The sequence below is a fragment of the Rhynchophorus ferrugineus genome, unplaced genomic scaffold (genome assembly GCF_030347505.1).
Source record: "Rhynchophorus ferrugineus isolate W39M unplaced genomic scaffold, kcgeb_rfMv2 rfM1, whole genome shotgun sequence".
Classification (NCBI taxonomy): Eukaryota; Metazoa; Arthropoda; class Insecta; order Coleoptera; family Curculionidae; genus Rhynchophorus; species Rhynchophorus ferrugineus.
Genome location: NW_027472580.1, coordinates 21,872,670 through 21,888,701, shown reverse-complemented (window position 1 = coordinate 21,888,701; position 16,032 = coordinate 21,872,670). Strand labels below are relative to the sequence as shown.

Here is a 16,032-nt window from a genome sequence, read left to right as displayed (position 1 = left end):
CCCTTTTTATCAGATTCTAAGATGTTATACTTTATTGATAAAAATTTTTAATATCTTTTTCTTAACTTATGAAAATATAAATCGCAATTTACAACTGTTTTTTACAATGCTTCTATTATTCTATTTTATTAGCATTTGTTTAATCAGTCTTCTCAAAATGAAGTTAAACAAGTAGTCAATCAATCAGACAACATCAAGACAACTTCACGTAATTCCAAACTAACATTTATGAAAGTATCCAATCTTGTTCATTTAAAGTTATCTAAAATTTAGAATTTTCATTAGTACTAAAGCCTTAAGATGCGTTGATATATGATATATACTAATAGGTGGCCTGATATAAGCAGATAATCATGTAGGATAAATCTAAGTTGGTCAGCCGCCAAATATTAAGCTCAATGCCGTAGTTAGAGCCCACGTTAAGAGAATATATTAAAACACCTCACATAATTATTGATTTAGTCTTTGCGCATATCATTTAGAAAGATGTGGCACACAATATCATTTATAAGCGAACGTTACATTGGATGTTTTAGGTTAACTTTATGTTTGCATTATTTTAAAGGAAATTAGCAGCAGACAGTTTGTAGATGCTGCTATGAATTTAACGAAGCGAAAGTAATATAAAATATCAGTAAAACATTATATTTTATAAAATTAATTTATAGGTTGAATAATTTAATGGTTGAATTTTTAAAAAATATTAATGAAAATACAGATCTTATATATATACGAACAATAGAATATAGCTTGTATACATATTAGATGCATTTATTTACAATTCAGAGCCATCAACTACTTGCTAATCTATTTAAACATTTGCAAAATTATACAGGTGTGTTAAACATATATAGATACAAAATAATTTATTATTACCTTTGCTAGCATCTTCAAGTAAATTGTATTTTCCTGGTACTTAAAATATATATATATATAGATAGTTTTGTTTGATGTAAATCTACGAGTTAGCGCTGGAAAATCATAACATTTTGCTATAATAATTCATATCTTACACTTCTTTAAAGGTATACACACATTTTTATATTATATACTGTTAATTTTCTATATTAGTTTTTATATTAAATGAGGATTAACTTTGTTATTTTAACGCACTTATTGAGGATCTTGAAGTTTATCTAAAATATGCAATCTAATATTTAGTTATAAATATAAACACGTGTTATCTCTCACTGGCTCATCAGGAATAACTGAACATATTGAAAACTGGAGCATGCGCAGATGGCATATCGAAATTACTGTGGTGCATTTTAATGAATACTGAGGTTAAGAAGTAGATCCAGTCACTAAGTAATGCAAGAGATAGGCCAGACTAAAATCCATATAGATACAAGCTATAAAATGAGAAAGGGTTAAGAACAGAAAAATTTAATGGAAAAAAGTCGTCTCTTCTTGGTGAACGATGATACTGAGGGTAAAAATAGTTAAAATCATCTAAACGTCTATTTTTAGATATATCTCTCGTAACACCATTCATAAAAGATGTCCCCTCAGATCACAGTGTAGTCCGTAGCCAGTGCAGTACTAGTCGCATAATATAATCCCTCTCCCATAATGAAAATACTACAGGGATGGCCGTGGTAGTTAATAAAGTTATCTTAGTACATCGCTTGTACATTCACTCGCCAATTTGTCTTTGAAAATCGCCGAAATTGCACTGTTTCTACACAAATTTGCATAATGTCCCCACTTTCCAATAGTCTGCGGCTAAGAGAGTGGGATACACCAGGCTACAACCTACCTTTGGAGACCGTTTACCCTCTATTATAAGGTTCTGTACAAATACTAGAAGACTATGTTAATTCCTAGTTGCTGAAGTCCACCTTTGATGGCTTTACACCTTGAACTAGGACTAGGGATATTTTCAAAACTTGAATGTTTCTTACTTGGCATAGTTTATGGCTAAGCGTCTTTGATCTTCTTCAGTCTTTTTGTGACCTTACAGCTTCTGCTGCGATAATTTTACCCGAACTCCACTTAACTACACCAAGGAATTCTTGTTATCGAGTAACTGTGGAAGGGTTGCCAATCCAACGTTAATCTGTCTTATTTTCTTAGTAATTAATTTGATTCAGGTTAATTGAACAAATTCAAAAGTGAACAGCGTTATGATCTCCCAGGAATCCTACCGACTGCTCCGGCTATCAAATGAGATTCACAAAAATTATTTGCTTGAAAAACTATTTTATTCAACGGAAGAAATAGGCTACTTGTTCATCCTGACGTCTATTTTTTGATATCTCACTCACCATTCTTAACAGATAGTCCCTCAGATTACGGTGCAGTTCGTAGCCGCAGTACTAGTCTTACAATATAACATATATAACACATGGGCTGAAAAGTCCCGAACCCAACACATAGATGGCGCGAAGTTTTATTGCATTCGCCGCTTTTTCAGTTAGTACTAACCTTCAAAAGAACACTGTCGAAATTTCATAATATTCTACTCATAAGTTTGTGAGTTATTGTGCTAAGGGTGACAATACTTTTGCTATTTCCAAAACGATGAATCAAAAACAATTTTATGTTTTGATTTTACACTGCTTCTTGATGGGAAAAATACTCCACCCCATCAGAAACAATAATAAAACGTTGGTTTGATTTGATGAATCATGGAGGTGGTAACACCAGAAAACATAAATAAATCGTTCTACAAAAGTGGTATTAAAATATTAGAGCGGCGATGGAATGATTGTGTGGATCCTGACTGAGATTACGATGATGAATAAAGCCAATTTTGACCAAAAAAACCGCGTTTTCTTTGTTACGTTCGGGACTTTTCGGTATTACATGTCTAGAATCAGAATCAAGTAATAAATGATGTTTCAAGACCCAAGGGGGAAAACAGTACAGATATGTTGATGCCTTCCAGAAAATCCAGGATATCGAAGTTATTCGACAATTGGGGAAAAGGTAAACAAACGGTTTATATTAGTGACCACAAATGGTACCGGTGCTCCCCCTTGACTCAGCCCCGACTCGATTAGTGCACCAGCGGCGACACATTATTTTAATCACCGGTCATAAATCAGGCTGGAGTTGAACGCCGTGCGGCGACAAAGTTCCTGAAATATCGCCCTTTTATATCGTCCCCCCCTCCTTTCGCCACAGACTAACCTCTTCGGCTCAACATTAACGATGCGGCTTCGGGAGCGGCAGCGCCTTTTGCCCCAGAAATATTTTTCCAACTTGTACCCCCGTCCCGGATTTACGGCGTTTTTTTTCCCTCGCTTTCTTCCTCGTAAGGCCCCGTGCTTTCGGGGGGGATAATAAAGCTTTAAAGTTTGAATGAACGTCGGCCTCTTTAACAATCTTGTCATATAATGCCCAATCTGGATGTTCACCGAAAAAGTCTGGATGGGTATTTGAATATTTTGTTAAACAACTGAACGCGTCATTCAACCAAATCATTGTTTTAATTATATTACAATATATTGTTCGTTGTTAATTTACAGCTTTATACATCGATTAGATTTCAAGGAATAGTTCATAACGTCAGTCTGATAATAGTCAGTATCTGAAGGTAAAGTAATTGTTTCGATAGTATCTGGATGCCTCTATGATACCATTTAGGCTCTCATTCTGAAATTTGTATTTTATTTATACTGTCTATCACGAAATATCCCAATAACTTCCATGAATATTGACGTATACAACAGCAACTTTTATATGTGAAGACCAATACTATTTTTTATATTCCATTTCCAGTTCTGTTCTAATAGTAATATTAAGTGGTGGTAGTATTATTCACTGTTATTGTTGTATATACAGTTTAACTTGTTTGTTCAATATGCATCGATTTGCCTTTTGTAACTTTTATTCTCCATGTGTGGTTTTTTATCTTCTCCTGTTGTAACTTTCTGGCCACTTTTTCTCTGTTATCTCCAACAATAACTATGACTGTAAATGTAGCCATTTTAATATGTTTCATTTGTGATTATATATGTAGCGGTTAAATAATTGACCCCAATACACTTTAGTGTTGTACACCTGCTTTAGCCTCTTTTATTGTAGAATAGGCGTCCTCTTGTTTGAATATTTTGACTGAGATACAAAAAATTTAGCGTGGTATGTTGCTTTGGTAATATTTTCAGAAGCTTTAACAATCTTGTCATATAATAATGCCCAATATGGATGTACATCGGAGGAGTCTGGATGAATATTTATAAATTTTGTTCCAATACATGTGTTGTACAATACATTGTTCTTTGTTAATCTACATGATTTACATAGATTATATATTCAAGTAGTGGTTCGATTTATTGTCCCTATTTTTTGATAACGTCAGTCTGACTCTCTTGATTTCCTGTGTAACAGTCCGAATCTGAAGGTCACAATGCAAATAATCACTCCTATAGTATCTGGATGCTTCTACTATACTTTTTAAGACTTTATTTTATTATCTTTCATGGAATATCACCATAACTGGATTCCATAGGTCCGTATCAATTTTACGCAACTTATGTGTGGATAATTGAGATTTCATCCTATTAACTTATATAATCTTTTATATTTCTAGTTCTGTTCTATTCCTTTTAAGGTGCTCCTTTCAATGGAGTTTTGCATCGAGATTGGTTCCAAGATACTTAGCGTTGTTGCTGTAGGTATTGGTGGAATAATAAGCAGCGATTTGAAATTTATTAAAACAAGCAAAACGTTAGAACAACGTTTGCCGTAGTTATTATAACTAATATTTTGAAGAATTTTGCAGACGTTTAACAACTGGACCAATTTCGTAGGCTGATTCGGTAACATGTTCGAAGTACTAAACAGCATTGTATCTCATTTTTACTAAAATAAAATGAAAAAAAAAATATTGTCTGATTCTAAAAGGAATTTACAAATTATGATAAGCAATACATTAAACATCTTGATGACCTGAATTCACTGTTATTTTGAGACTATAAGTACAGTTTGATTATATATTTATTCGATATACACCGATTTGGTTTGATAACTTTTATTCTGCATGTCTAGGTCCAGTTTTTTATATTGTTACTCGCCTATTGTAACTTTCTAGCCGCCTCTTCGCTGTTATATCCATCAACAACTATCGCAGTAAATGAAGCATACCTATTTTTGATAATATCAGTCGAATTTTGTTGAATTAAAAATATGTTTATGATAACGCGTCATATCATATTGAAATATATGATACTACATATACATATATATATATATATATATATATATATATATATATAATAAATATAATATATAATATAATATAAATATCAGATACTTGGAATCTCAAACTATTAATTTTAAAAAAATCATAAAAGGACAGATACTCCCTATATTGTACCCAAATTTATTTAATTTCTTCAGAAGACATCTAGGCTTACAACTGACATGATTGTCGGAAGATTGTGACATGATATTTCTTGTCGGAAATTACATTTTGTCCCTACAAACTCAACAACATCTGAATGTTAATCCGGTGTTGACTTACGGTCCTTGGCTTTTGAAATTCTTCAATTTTATTGCACTTATTATGGTACTTAGCCAAAACTATTGATTTTTAAACGATATTCAAACAGATTCTTATCTATTTAATATCCGAACAATACAAATATAGGTTTTATTCCCGCTTTATTCATTTACTCTACTACAATAATATGAAAAAACATATCTCACAACGCAACAAAAAAACAACCTACGGACTTTGGACTTTGATTTTGTTTTGCTTTTCAAAAACAAACCAAAATTTGTTTAACTACTTGGCATAGGATTACTGTGTGTCGCCTCCAACGACTCCTGTACACACCTCTCTCTTACGTTAATAGCAAAGTCCCTCGTTCTGATTTTACGCCCAAGTCTATATTTTCGACGTTTGTTTACCATTATTTCAATCTATTTTCATCTTCAATTTCCATATGTTTGATGTATTTCATTTATATATATCCGTAATACTCTCCAGATTTATTAATAATCGTTGTTATAATATTGAAATTAAACAATAATAAAAAAACGCATATAACAACATTAAAACATATAAATGAAAAATGAATGAATGATCCTACTACTGCTGTTATGCTGTTATGTCATTTACATATAACAATATATAACAACATCTTAACAATATATTACTAGGACAATCAGTTTAGAATTCTTTAGGCGAAATTAGATGTGAAAACGTATTATGCCTTTGAAATGATATTTTAAGATAATACTTGAAGTGATACGGAGAATATAATAAAATACATATTCAAAACAAACGATAAGAACTAGATCCTAACCCATACTTCTTAAAATATACAATAAGGAGAATATAAAATATAATAAAAACTACAGAAAAGTGAACAAGTAATATAGTTTATCTTTGAAAAACAACTCAATCAAAATGAATGCGAGTATAGTTTCAATATTTTAGGACAATTAGTGAAATTGAAAATTAAAAAATTTAACTGAAAATAAAATCAAACTGCTATCAATAGAGGTTCATTAATTGCTCAAATTTACTAATACGCCACTCTATTTCATGTTAATTAAATAACTCAGGTTAACAAACATCAATGAAGACGGAAAAAACAAAACAAAGTAGATGACAGATATGGTATAGTTCAATATCGACGTAGCATCATCAATATATTTAATCATTTACATTCACATGATACTTATCTAATTCATTTGCTTTTGGTGTTTTGACACCAATAATGTCCTCTAAATATTCCTTATATAGTCAATTCAAAATAGCAGTGACACGGGAAACGTCGCAATGTTGCCGCACCTACTCTGAGTTTTAGTACATTTGGGCTCTGACATATAACAAAATTTTAATATAAATAAAATAATTGAACAAATATTCTATTAAATATATTTTATTTTAACATTATAGTACATCAAATGCATTTATAATCGAAGAACTTAAAACTACAATTAATTTTACAGCCACAATAATTTATAGGTTAGAGTTGTTTTATTATATACACATTGAGCTTTTTTCCACTAGTATCGGTAAGGTTCTAGACGCCTTTTTGTATGTAGTGGTATCCCCCGAAGGCCTAATCCTTAACTAACACTTAATTAACAATTGTATATCTGAGTAATGTATTTTACTTTCATTAGAGAGTATTTTCATTCATATTAATTTTTACGCTTAGTTCTTGTTTCTATCGATACAATGTATCCTTGTAAAGTCATTATGATATTACTACATTTCTCTTTAGTTTGTCCTGTTACTATCTGTATATATCTTTCTTGATAAAACTACATTTAATCACTGCATCCTCCTGCATTTGCCTATCTGCAAAACAGTTATTTGTTATATCTCTACTCATACATGTTAACCAAACGGTCATGTATATTCTGAACAATAACACACATGCTCATAAAGCTTTCACACTCTATAATACAATTCCGTACAATTAAAGTTTATTAATTGTATACTGACCTTTAGTGATTTCCTCTTTCATCACCCTGTCTTGGAAATCATCAGCATTGAATCATAAACCAACATTCATAAAGTTTTATTCAATGACAGTCACTTTCAGAAATACTAGTCAAGTTAATAACCAAGCTGTTTATTTTCTACCATTTGTCAATTTCTTCTTCAATGTGTCTGATCAAGCTCATACAAACCGAAGGTGTTACTTTCGACAATGCTTCTTTCCATAAATTCAGACAGTTCTGGTCTCAATATCCTCCTCGACCTGAATATCTATTGTAATAATTCTTTATAATACCCCATATTAACTCAATTGGATTAAGAATGCAGTGATAGGGGGTGGGGGAGACATAATACTCTGTGGCCATAACATTCAGTAATCTGATCTACTAGGTATTTTTTCTCAGGATTAATTCTAAAAAAGTAAATTACATAAAATGCAATTAAATATTTCATTTATATTTACCGAGTAATAATTTTGAATAGTTCATTCTTTAACATGATTTCCTCGAAACTTATTTTATGTACTTTAAGCCATTCCTTAATGGCAGCCTTTGTTCATGAACTTGTTAGTATTTTCTCCACCAGTGTACTCTATATATATGGTAGATATGGTGCATTGTACATAACAATAACTGATGGTTCCTCCAAGTTCTTTAAAAGCTGATTTTCAAACTACTGCAAAAATGTAAATTATGGTTCATTTTTTCATGGTAGTTACCCTTGGACTTAGAAAAACACTAATTCTGCACCAGGAATAAAACCATTCCTGTTTCCAGCATGAAGAACTATATGTCTGCAATGAATAAATGTTATGACTCAAAAAAACCTAATCGATAGTTATTTCAACGTTCAGCTTTTTCCATGAACCTTTATTGTCTTTATACTATATCATCTTGCCATGAGCAACCCAATGTACCATTCTGAAATATTCATGGCTCTTTTAAATATATAAATTGATATAATTCTAATAGTGTCTACAACAGTGTCAGTTCTTATTGTTCTCATTCCATATTGTTATTAAACGTACATGCTTTTACTTAATGTTTTTAAAAACCACTAAGAACAGTCACAATTATATTGATAAATACAAATTTAACATACTCTACTAAAGAACGTTATATAACTAGTTGCATTTTCTGCCATCATGTGAGCTCTAAAAATTATTGTATCTTGTTAATTTTGTTGATGTTGTCACATCAAGAATATATTATAATTTTTTCTCCCATTTCAAATTTTAGTTAGGTTTCTGAATGAATGTCGTATCAGTAATATATAATATAATTACACATACTTACTGGGATTAATATATATTCATAAACTCAATTTGTCGTATCAACTTCGCTAGAGTGTTTTACTTTTCTCATTAATCACCAACCAAATAACTACACTGTTTTGTTATTTTTTTATGATTTTCATAAAATTTTCATAACCGTATATAAAAAATTAACAAGTCTGTTAATACATAAACAATGAATTAGCAAATAATAAACACAACTTTTCGAAATGCGCATGCGCAGAATGAGCCAATTATACAGTACATCTTGTTCAATTCCCTGTAGTCTGTATAATAAATTAAACCATTGGACATAACAAGTCTTATATGTTAATCGTTCTGGCAACGAGATTTGTTTATAAACAGCGAGAAACTAAGCAAAAACAATGTGCGTCAAAGCATACAATATTTTTACACGTATATACTAATATTAAATAATATATTTTTGTTATGGAAAGAAATATGTTTGATACATTTTAATGACGTCTGGTTGAAGTTGTGATGTAATGGTTGAATGATATCGTAAGATTACGAATATTAAATGCTATTACAGCTTTAAAATAAAATCATAGATTGCACAAAAGCCATTTCTATCATATAATAATTAATACATTAACATTGTATTAAATATTTTTTAAAAAGTATACTTTTTTTTAATTGTCAAGGCAACAGGAAGGTTCCCCTAATGTTGCGACAGTCGAATCCTGCCAGGTTCACCGACCGACTTCAGAAAAGGAAGAGGTTCTATGTTCGACTGTATATATTTTTAATGCATGTTCACCAAATTCTCTGTCAATTGGGGACCGAATTTCAAAATTCTTTTTTTATTCGAAAGAGTGCACTCCGAGGTGGTCCCATTTGAACCAAATCAGGATCTGATAGCTGGTCAGTACAATATATATAGATAGACCTAGTACAATCTTTTCAGATATTTTTTAAAAATAATCAGATATTTGGGTATAATGTTATTGCTGTGCTGATGTGACGGAAGACACAACTCCTAAGAGTTTAGGAGTTAGAGGATATTTCTTTAAATATTATGGGTATTCACAGACAATTAATTGTATAGTTTGAAGTAATTTGGGTAAGCTGATGATGAAAGTAGGGACCGGACCGTAATACCCTTCAGGGGTTTTTGAGGAGTTTTTAGTAGTTCAGTGCAAAATTAGTTTAATTTGATTTTTAAGCACAAATCATATCATATGAGAAACCGTAGAAATATTGCAGGCAACTGCCTCTATGCTGTAGTGGTTAAAGCATCCAGCTCACACGCGGAAGTCGCGGGTTCGATTCCCGGCGGGGACAACTCCTTTTCGTTGTTGTTATAGTTTTGTTAGAACATTTGTTAAATTATCTCTAATCGTTCTTTATTCTCAGTCATTGTTTATTCTTATTTTTCCTCATTGTAACACTTAATAAAATATTGGCGTAATTTATTAAGTAAATATCCTAACACTAAAAAGAGAAAAATAAAAATTGACCCAACTTCAAAAAATATATAAGGAACTCACTAAAAAGTAAAAAATAACCATATAGATTTGTAACACAAAAAAATACATTTTAAAATAAAGCATTTACATAATAATCGTTGTAACAACTGAATAAAAATAAACAAGCCGGTTTGGTAACGCAGTGGTAAAGGCGATAGGACGGTCCTCCTACATGGTCATGCATGCTCCTAAATGTATGTTTATACTTGTCCAAAAGGCCAAGGTCCATCTCCCTGAAACTGTATTCAGACATATTTATGTCGTAAGTAAGGCATCATATCCATCACATAATATTATTAGTACACTTCTATAATCAACCACATTCCTATGACCCCCCTTTTTAAAATCAATTCTTGTTACTTCACTATATTAAAAAATAATTAAAAAAAATTGTTTTACAACGAATATATTTACAATATTTTTATTACTGTTACGGTTGTTATAGTTATTGCTTAAGCCGTTTTTGAATAAGGAATAGCGAGCTGAAAGAATAGTCAGAGATCCAATGCTGCTACATCGGAAATAATATGTCCCATAATGTTAGGTTGCTTTTAGAATAGCGTGAAGATTATTGAATCGCCCTGGAGTATGCTTTTGTCACATTTCATTTAAATGAGGCAACGAAAATATTTCGGGCTGAAAAATAGTCTATTCTCATATATTTTGAATCCAAAAGTCGATATAAATGGTATCGAATAACTGTAGTTTTAAAGGTACAAGCAATATTGTATATTGTTTATGTTCTAAATTACAAATATTTCATAGGACCACTATTGCGATAGTCGCGGGTTCGAATATTGCTGGGGCATGGTCGTAAATTTATGTTTGTGATTGTTGTAGATAAGAGCGTAAAATCCGACAAGGAATGATCCTAGTCACGCCGGGGCCCGGCTGGGTAAGACCGGATGTCTTCTGGGATGATTTCTAAAGTTGGTCACTCGCCAGTCGGTAGGCTTAATGCAGAGAACCGTGGTTCGAAGTCTACGTTAAATTTTAGGCCCAGTCTAGATAAACCCATATATATATATATATATATATATATATATATATATATATATAATATATATATAAATATATATATATATATATATTTATATATATTTATATATATATATATATATATATATATATATATATATATATATACATACATTATACTACAGGTGTTTCATATTCTATTATACACACACAATTTATCTTAATACCTACCTAAACCTATTTATCTATTTACAATATTATTTTAATTAATACCAACTGATCAGTTTGAAGTGGTGATGAGTCTAAACAATACAAAAACATTATTAAGTGTCATATACACAAAATTAAATTAGGAACAAAACAAATTTATTTTAATTTAACTATTTGTTAAAAAAAAATTAAGTCTCACAAAAAAATTAAAAATAATTAAATTTAAATGTGGAAATGAAATTGCCTAATGCCACAAGAAAACTTGCTTAAAACTAAAAATAATAAGAATCATTTATCAACAACGATAATTAAAACAACATCGTAATCTATAAAAAGAACACATTTTCCATAAATAGATTTCGATTTGGTTCATTTGTAATAATTTTGAATTTCGGTTTTCTTTTTAATATAGTCCAAAAATCCCGCAGTAAAAATAATATTGTCGAGGATACCTCAGCACCATTAATCACGAATTACGACAAGAATTTGGCATAAGTCCGCGCTGAACAGTTTTTGTATCAAAAACTTTCGGTATGCCGTTAGAATATTTTCGAGGTCGAGGTAGGCGCTGATCAGTTTGAAACGACATTATTTTGTACGTATTTCCTTATCACCAGTAGTTTTATCGTTATATTAGTTGACACTTATTTAGAACGATTTACGATGGATTTTAATCCATCGTAAATCCAAAAATATTATTTATATCAGATCAAGTATTTCGTATATTTTATCTAAAAAATTAACCTTGATGGAATTTGGAATACAAGCATTTTTTAAAAATTCAAGAATATGTTAAATTAAAAATAATTGTGTTTCACTATTGTAGAGTATAGAAAAACTTCTTAATGTTATAAAATTGTTGAATTGTAGGAACTAATTCCAATAAAGTTCTAAATAATACATTAATGTATATTTTGAACGAATTTTGAATTTTGATCTAAAATATAGAAAGAGATCCTTCAACAATTTGACTAATTGAATGAAATCACACACAAGGTAACAGTTCATAGAAGATTGATATTGATATAAAGTTGCTTGAAAATTGTAAGTGTTTCCAATTGTAAATTGCTACTTAAAAAAGAGGACGAAATTTATTTATTTGGTTCAGTATTCCAATAATAACGGAATTATATTATTATATTTAGAAAAGTGACAAAAATCATCCATCAAAATAACGGATATATCACTATTTTCTGAAGAAGTTGGCGATAGTTGCTTATGTAACTGTAAAGTACTTCAAAGACTAATAAGATGTACCTAATATTTCATAACAGTGACATGAATTTACAGAAGAATCGTTGAAATTTAATAGACATAACTCTCAGTTTACTTTTTTACAAAGGATATAATCCATAAAACAATTAAATACATTACTTAAACTAAGATTATTAAAAAAAACTATCATTATTAAGTAATTTATACATAGTTAAAAAGTAATTAGACAGAAACACAGAGTTTGTATATTCGGTTAATATTAACTTATAGATTTTTCAAAGAAACTGTTTAAAATCTTGAACAATTTACATAGTTATTTTAGTATTTACATACGAAATATTAAATTATTGTTCAGTAGAAAGTGAAAATTACCAGTGTCAGCTATTTTCATCTAATTTATACATATATTATAACATTTCTTCAATAGCTATTTTTATATTTGCCCTAAAAATAAAAGTAGCATTTTTATTTGTATTAGTTTGAATCATAACATGTGAGGTAGCATGTGTGCATTACAAATTTGACAATATATTAATCACTTACTAAATTAATGTGATATACTCTAATACTGAATGACTCAGTGGCCACTTTTAGAAAGTGAAAAGTCTCCGGTTTATTAATTTTTTGATGGAATTTAAAATATATACGACCATTCCAATGCGTTCTGCATTTTCAATGTATTTCTCTGAAAAAAAAACCTGTTCCGACTATAAATCCTTCACTAGCGTTAATATTTCCCCATGAATTATCTTTTGCTGGCAAATAATACTATTAACTGAGACCAAATCATTTTTTTGTCAGTCGACAACAATGTTTTGCTTAATTTTAACACTAATTGGTAAATTCTCTTCTCAATATAGTTGATGGAAAACAACACAGATTGCGCATTTCGTGGCATTTCATGTCGATTGTTATGCTTTTGACCGTTTTATACAATTTCTATTCTATGTTATTCTATATTATATATATATATATATATATATATATATATATATATATATATATATATATATATATATATATATATATATAGATATTCCAGGAAATAATCATTTATAGTTTAATATTTAATATTGTGTTTATGTGGGTTCTAGAGTTGCTTAAATTCCCTATCAAACTCAGTAGCTGGCGCTTCGATATTATCTTTTAAATATTTTTCGGTTCTAATAACATATCACCACAAAACCACTAATTGGATGTTATTGAAGTTTTCATTTTATAGTAACACATGGCCTGAAAAGTTCAGCAACTAACACATGAATGGCGCTAGTTTTATTACATTCACCACTTTTTCAATTAGTACTAACCTTCAAAAGAAACCTGTTGAAACTTCATGATACTCTACGCATAACTTTGTGATTTACTGTGCTAAGTGTGTTCGTATTTTTGTTATTTTCTAAACAGTGGATCAAAAACAATTTCGTATTTTAATTTTACACTAATTCTTGATGGGAAAAATAGCGTTCAAGTGAAGTAATAGCCTGAAACGTATCATAAGGATTCCGCTCCATCAGCAACAATAAAACTTTAGTTTGCTGACTTCAAATAAGGTCGTAGAGACACCGATGATGCAGAACGCAATAGACGCCCAAATGAAGTTACGTAACTTAGATAACATCGTAAACATAACAAAAGAACGTGTTGGTTTTATGAGCATTTGACAACGAGAAAGCTCTGTTCAAACTTATTGCCTCGTTGCTCACTACTGACCAAGAACCAGAACGTATGATTCTTAGCAGTGTTTAGCCATGTTTAAACGTAACAAACCGAAATTTTTGCGTCGATGTGTGACAATGGATGAAAAATGGATCCATCACTTCACTCCGGAATCAAAACAATCGTCATCCGAGTCGGTAGCAACTGGTGACATGTTAGAGCGCCGCTGGAATGATTGTGTGGCTCTTGATTGAGATTACGTTGATAAATAAAGCCAAACTGTTTTACTTGTTAGACCCAGGACTTTTCAGGAATTGTGTTACTTTTTTTTATCGGCGAAATAAATTATTACATCCAAGCAAAAAATTAATGATCGGACAGAACAACGTCTGTTGAATACCATAGTATATATCTAATATATAGAGTTATTTCTGTCACTAAATTAATGTCAAATCTCTCCATTGGGGATAAATATGAATGAATTAATAGTAAGCATCGTGTTTATATCTTTTCTGATATCAAGAAAATATTACAGATATGATTATTTCAAGTTATCAGATAATCGATAAATTAATTCAGTAAATTGTTGTTACCTTGAAGCAGTGAAACTATTCCGAGACAGCGCAAACTGCCCCAGTCAACCAGCGACAAAACAAAATTATATTTATATAATAATTGGCTGCAAAACTGCCTTGCAATTTCAGGTCTGCTATTTTCTAGTGGTCGGAACGTGTCTAGTACGTTCACCTGCACCGTTTCTCAGTGTCAGCCAGGTTTTGATCACCGGATGCTTTTCGACCGTCTTCGGATCTATAATTATCTTAAAATTTTGTCTTTTTAATATGCAACTTTAAGGGGCTATTCTACTCTAAAAATGTGAAAATATAAATTTTTTTAACCCTATAAGAATAACAGGTCAATTGAAAAGTCCCCGGCCTACCATAGTAAAATACATTTTTTTGGCAAAATTACTTTTTTTATTCAACATAATGCCCTCAAGGGTAATACACTGATTATAGCAACCCTCCAACTTTTCGGTGCCATTTTTATAGTACGATTTGTCCTTTGCTTCAAAATAGGCCTCAGTTTCGGCGATGACCTCTTTATTCAACGAACATTTCTTCCCAGCGAGCATTCTTTTGAGATCTGAGAACAGAAAATAGTCGCTGTGGGGCAGATCTGGAGAATACGGTGAATGAGAAAGCAATTCGAAGCCCAATTCATGGATTTTTGCCATCGTTTTCACTGACTTGTGACACGGTGTATTGTCTTGGTGAAGTAGCAATTTCTTTTCCTTCAAATGCGGCGGTTTTTTGGCGATTTCGTCCTTCAAACGGTCCAATAACGCTATTTAATAGTCGCTGATGGTCCTTCCTTTTTCAAGGTAGTCAATGAAAATTATTCCATACGCATCCCAAAATACAGACGCCATAACCTTGCTTGCCGACTATTGCGTTTTCCCACGTTTTGGAGTGAGTTCATCGCGTGCAGTCCACTCGGATGAGTATCGATTCGACTTGAAATGATGGAGCCATGTTTCATCCATTGTCACATATCGACGCAAAAACTCGGGTTTATTACCTTTGATCATCTTCAAACACTGCTCCGAATAATCAACTCGTCGTTGTTTTTGTTCAAAAGTGACCTCGCACGACAGACACTTTTCATAGAGCTTTCTCATACCCAAATATTCGTGAATGATATGATGTACAGGTTCTGTTGATATATTTACAGTGTCTGCTATTTCATTCAATTTCAATTTACGGTCATTCAAAATAATTTCATCAGTAACAACCTCTTTT

General features: G+C 31.1%; 1 protein-coding gene and 1 long non-coding RNA gene across 3 annotated transcripts in view; one reads left to right on the top strand and one right to left on the bottom strand.

The window, feature by feature from the left end:
• The window catches only part of LOC143206489 (uncharacterized), a 169,538-nt gene that overhangs the window by 10,718 nt on the left and 142,788 nt on the right, over positions 1–16,032 (top strand). The window lies entirely within an intron of this gene.
• LOC143190985 (uncharacterized) lies at positions 6,669–8,978 on the bottom strand. 2 transcript variants are annotated; one of them, XR_013004369.1, is made up of 4 exons: positions 8,704–8,978; positions 7,872–8,201; positions 7,412–7,820; positions 6,669–7,264 (listed from the first exon to the last, which is right to left on the bottom strand). It is a non-coding gene; the product is annotated as an uncharacterized LOC143190985 (long non-coding RNA). The 2 variants fall into 2 exon arrangements; XR_013004372.1 differs by having other exon boundaries at positions 7,872–8,083; positions 8,704–8,977.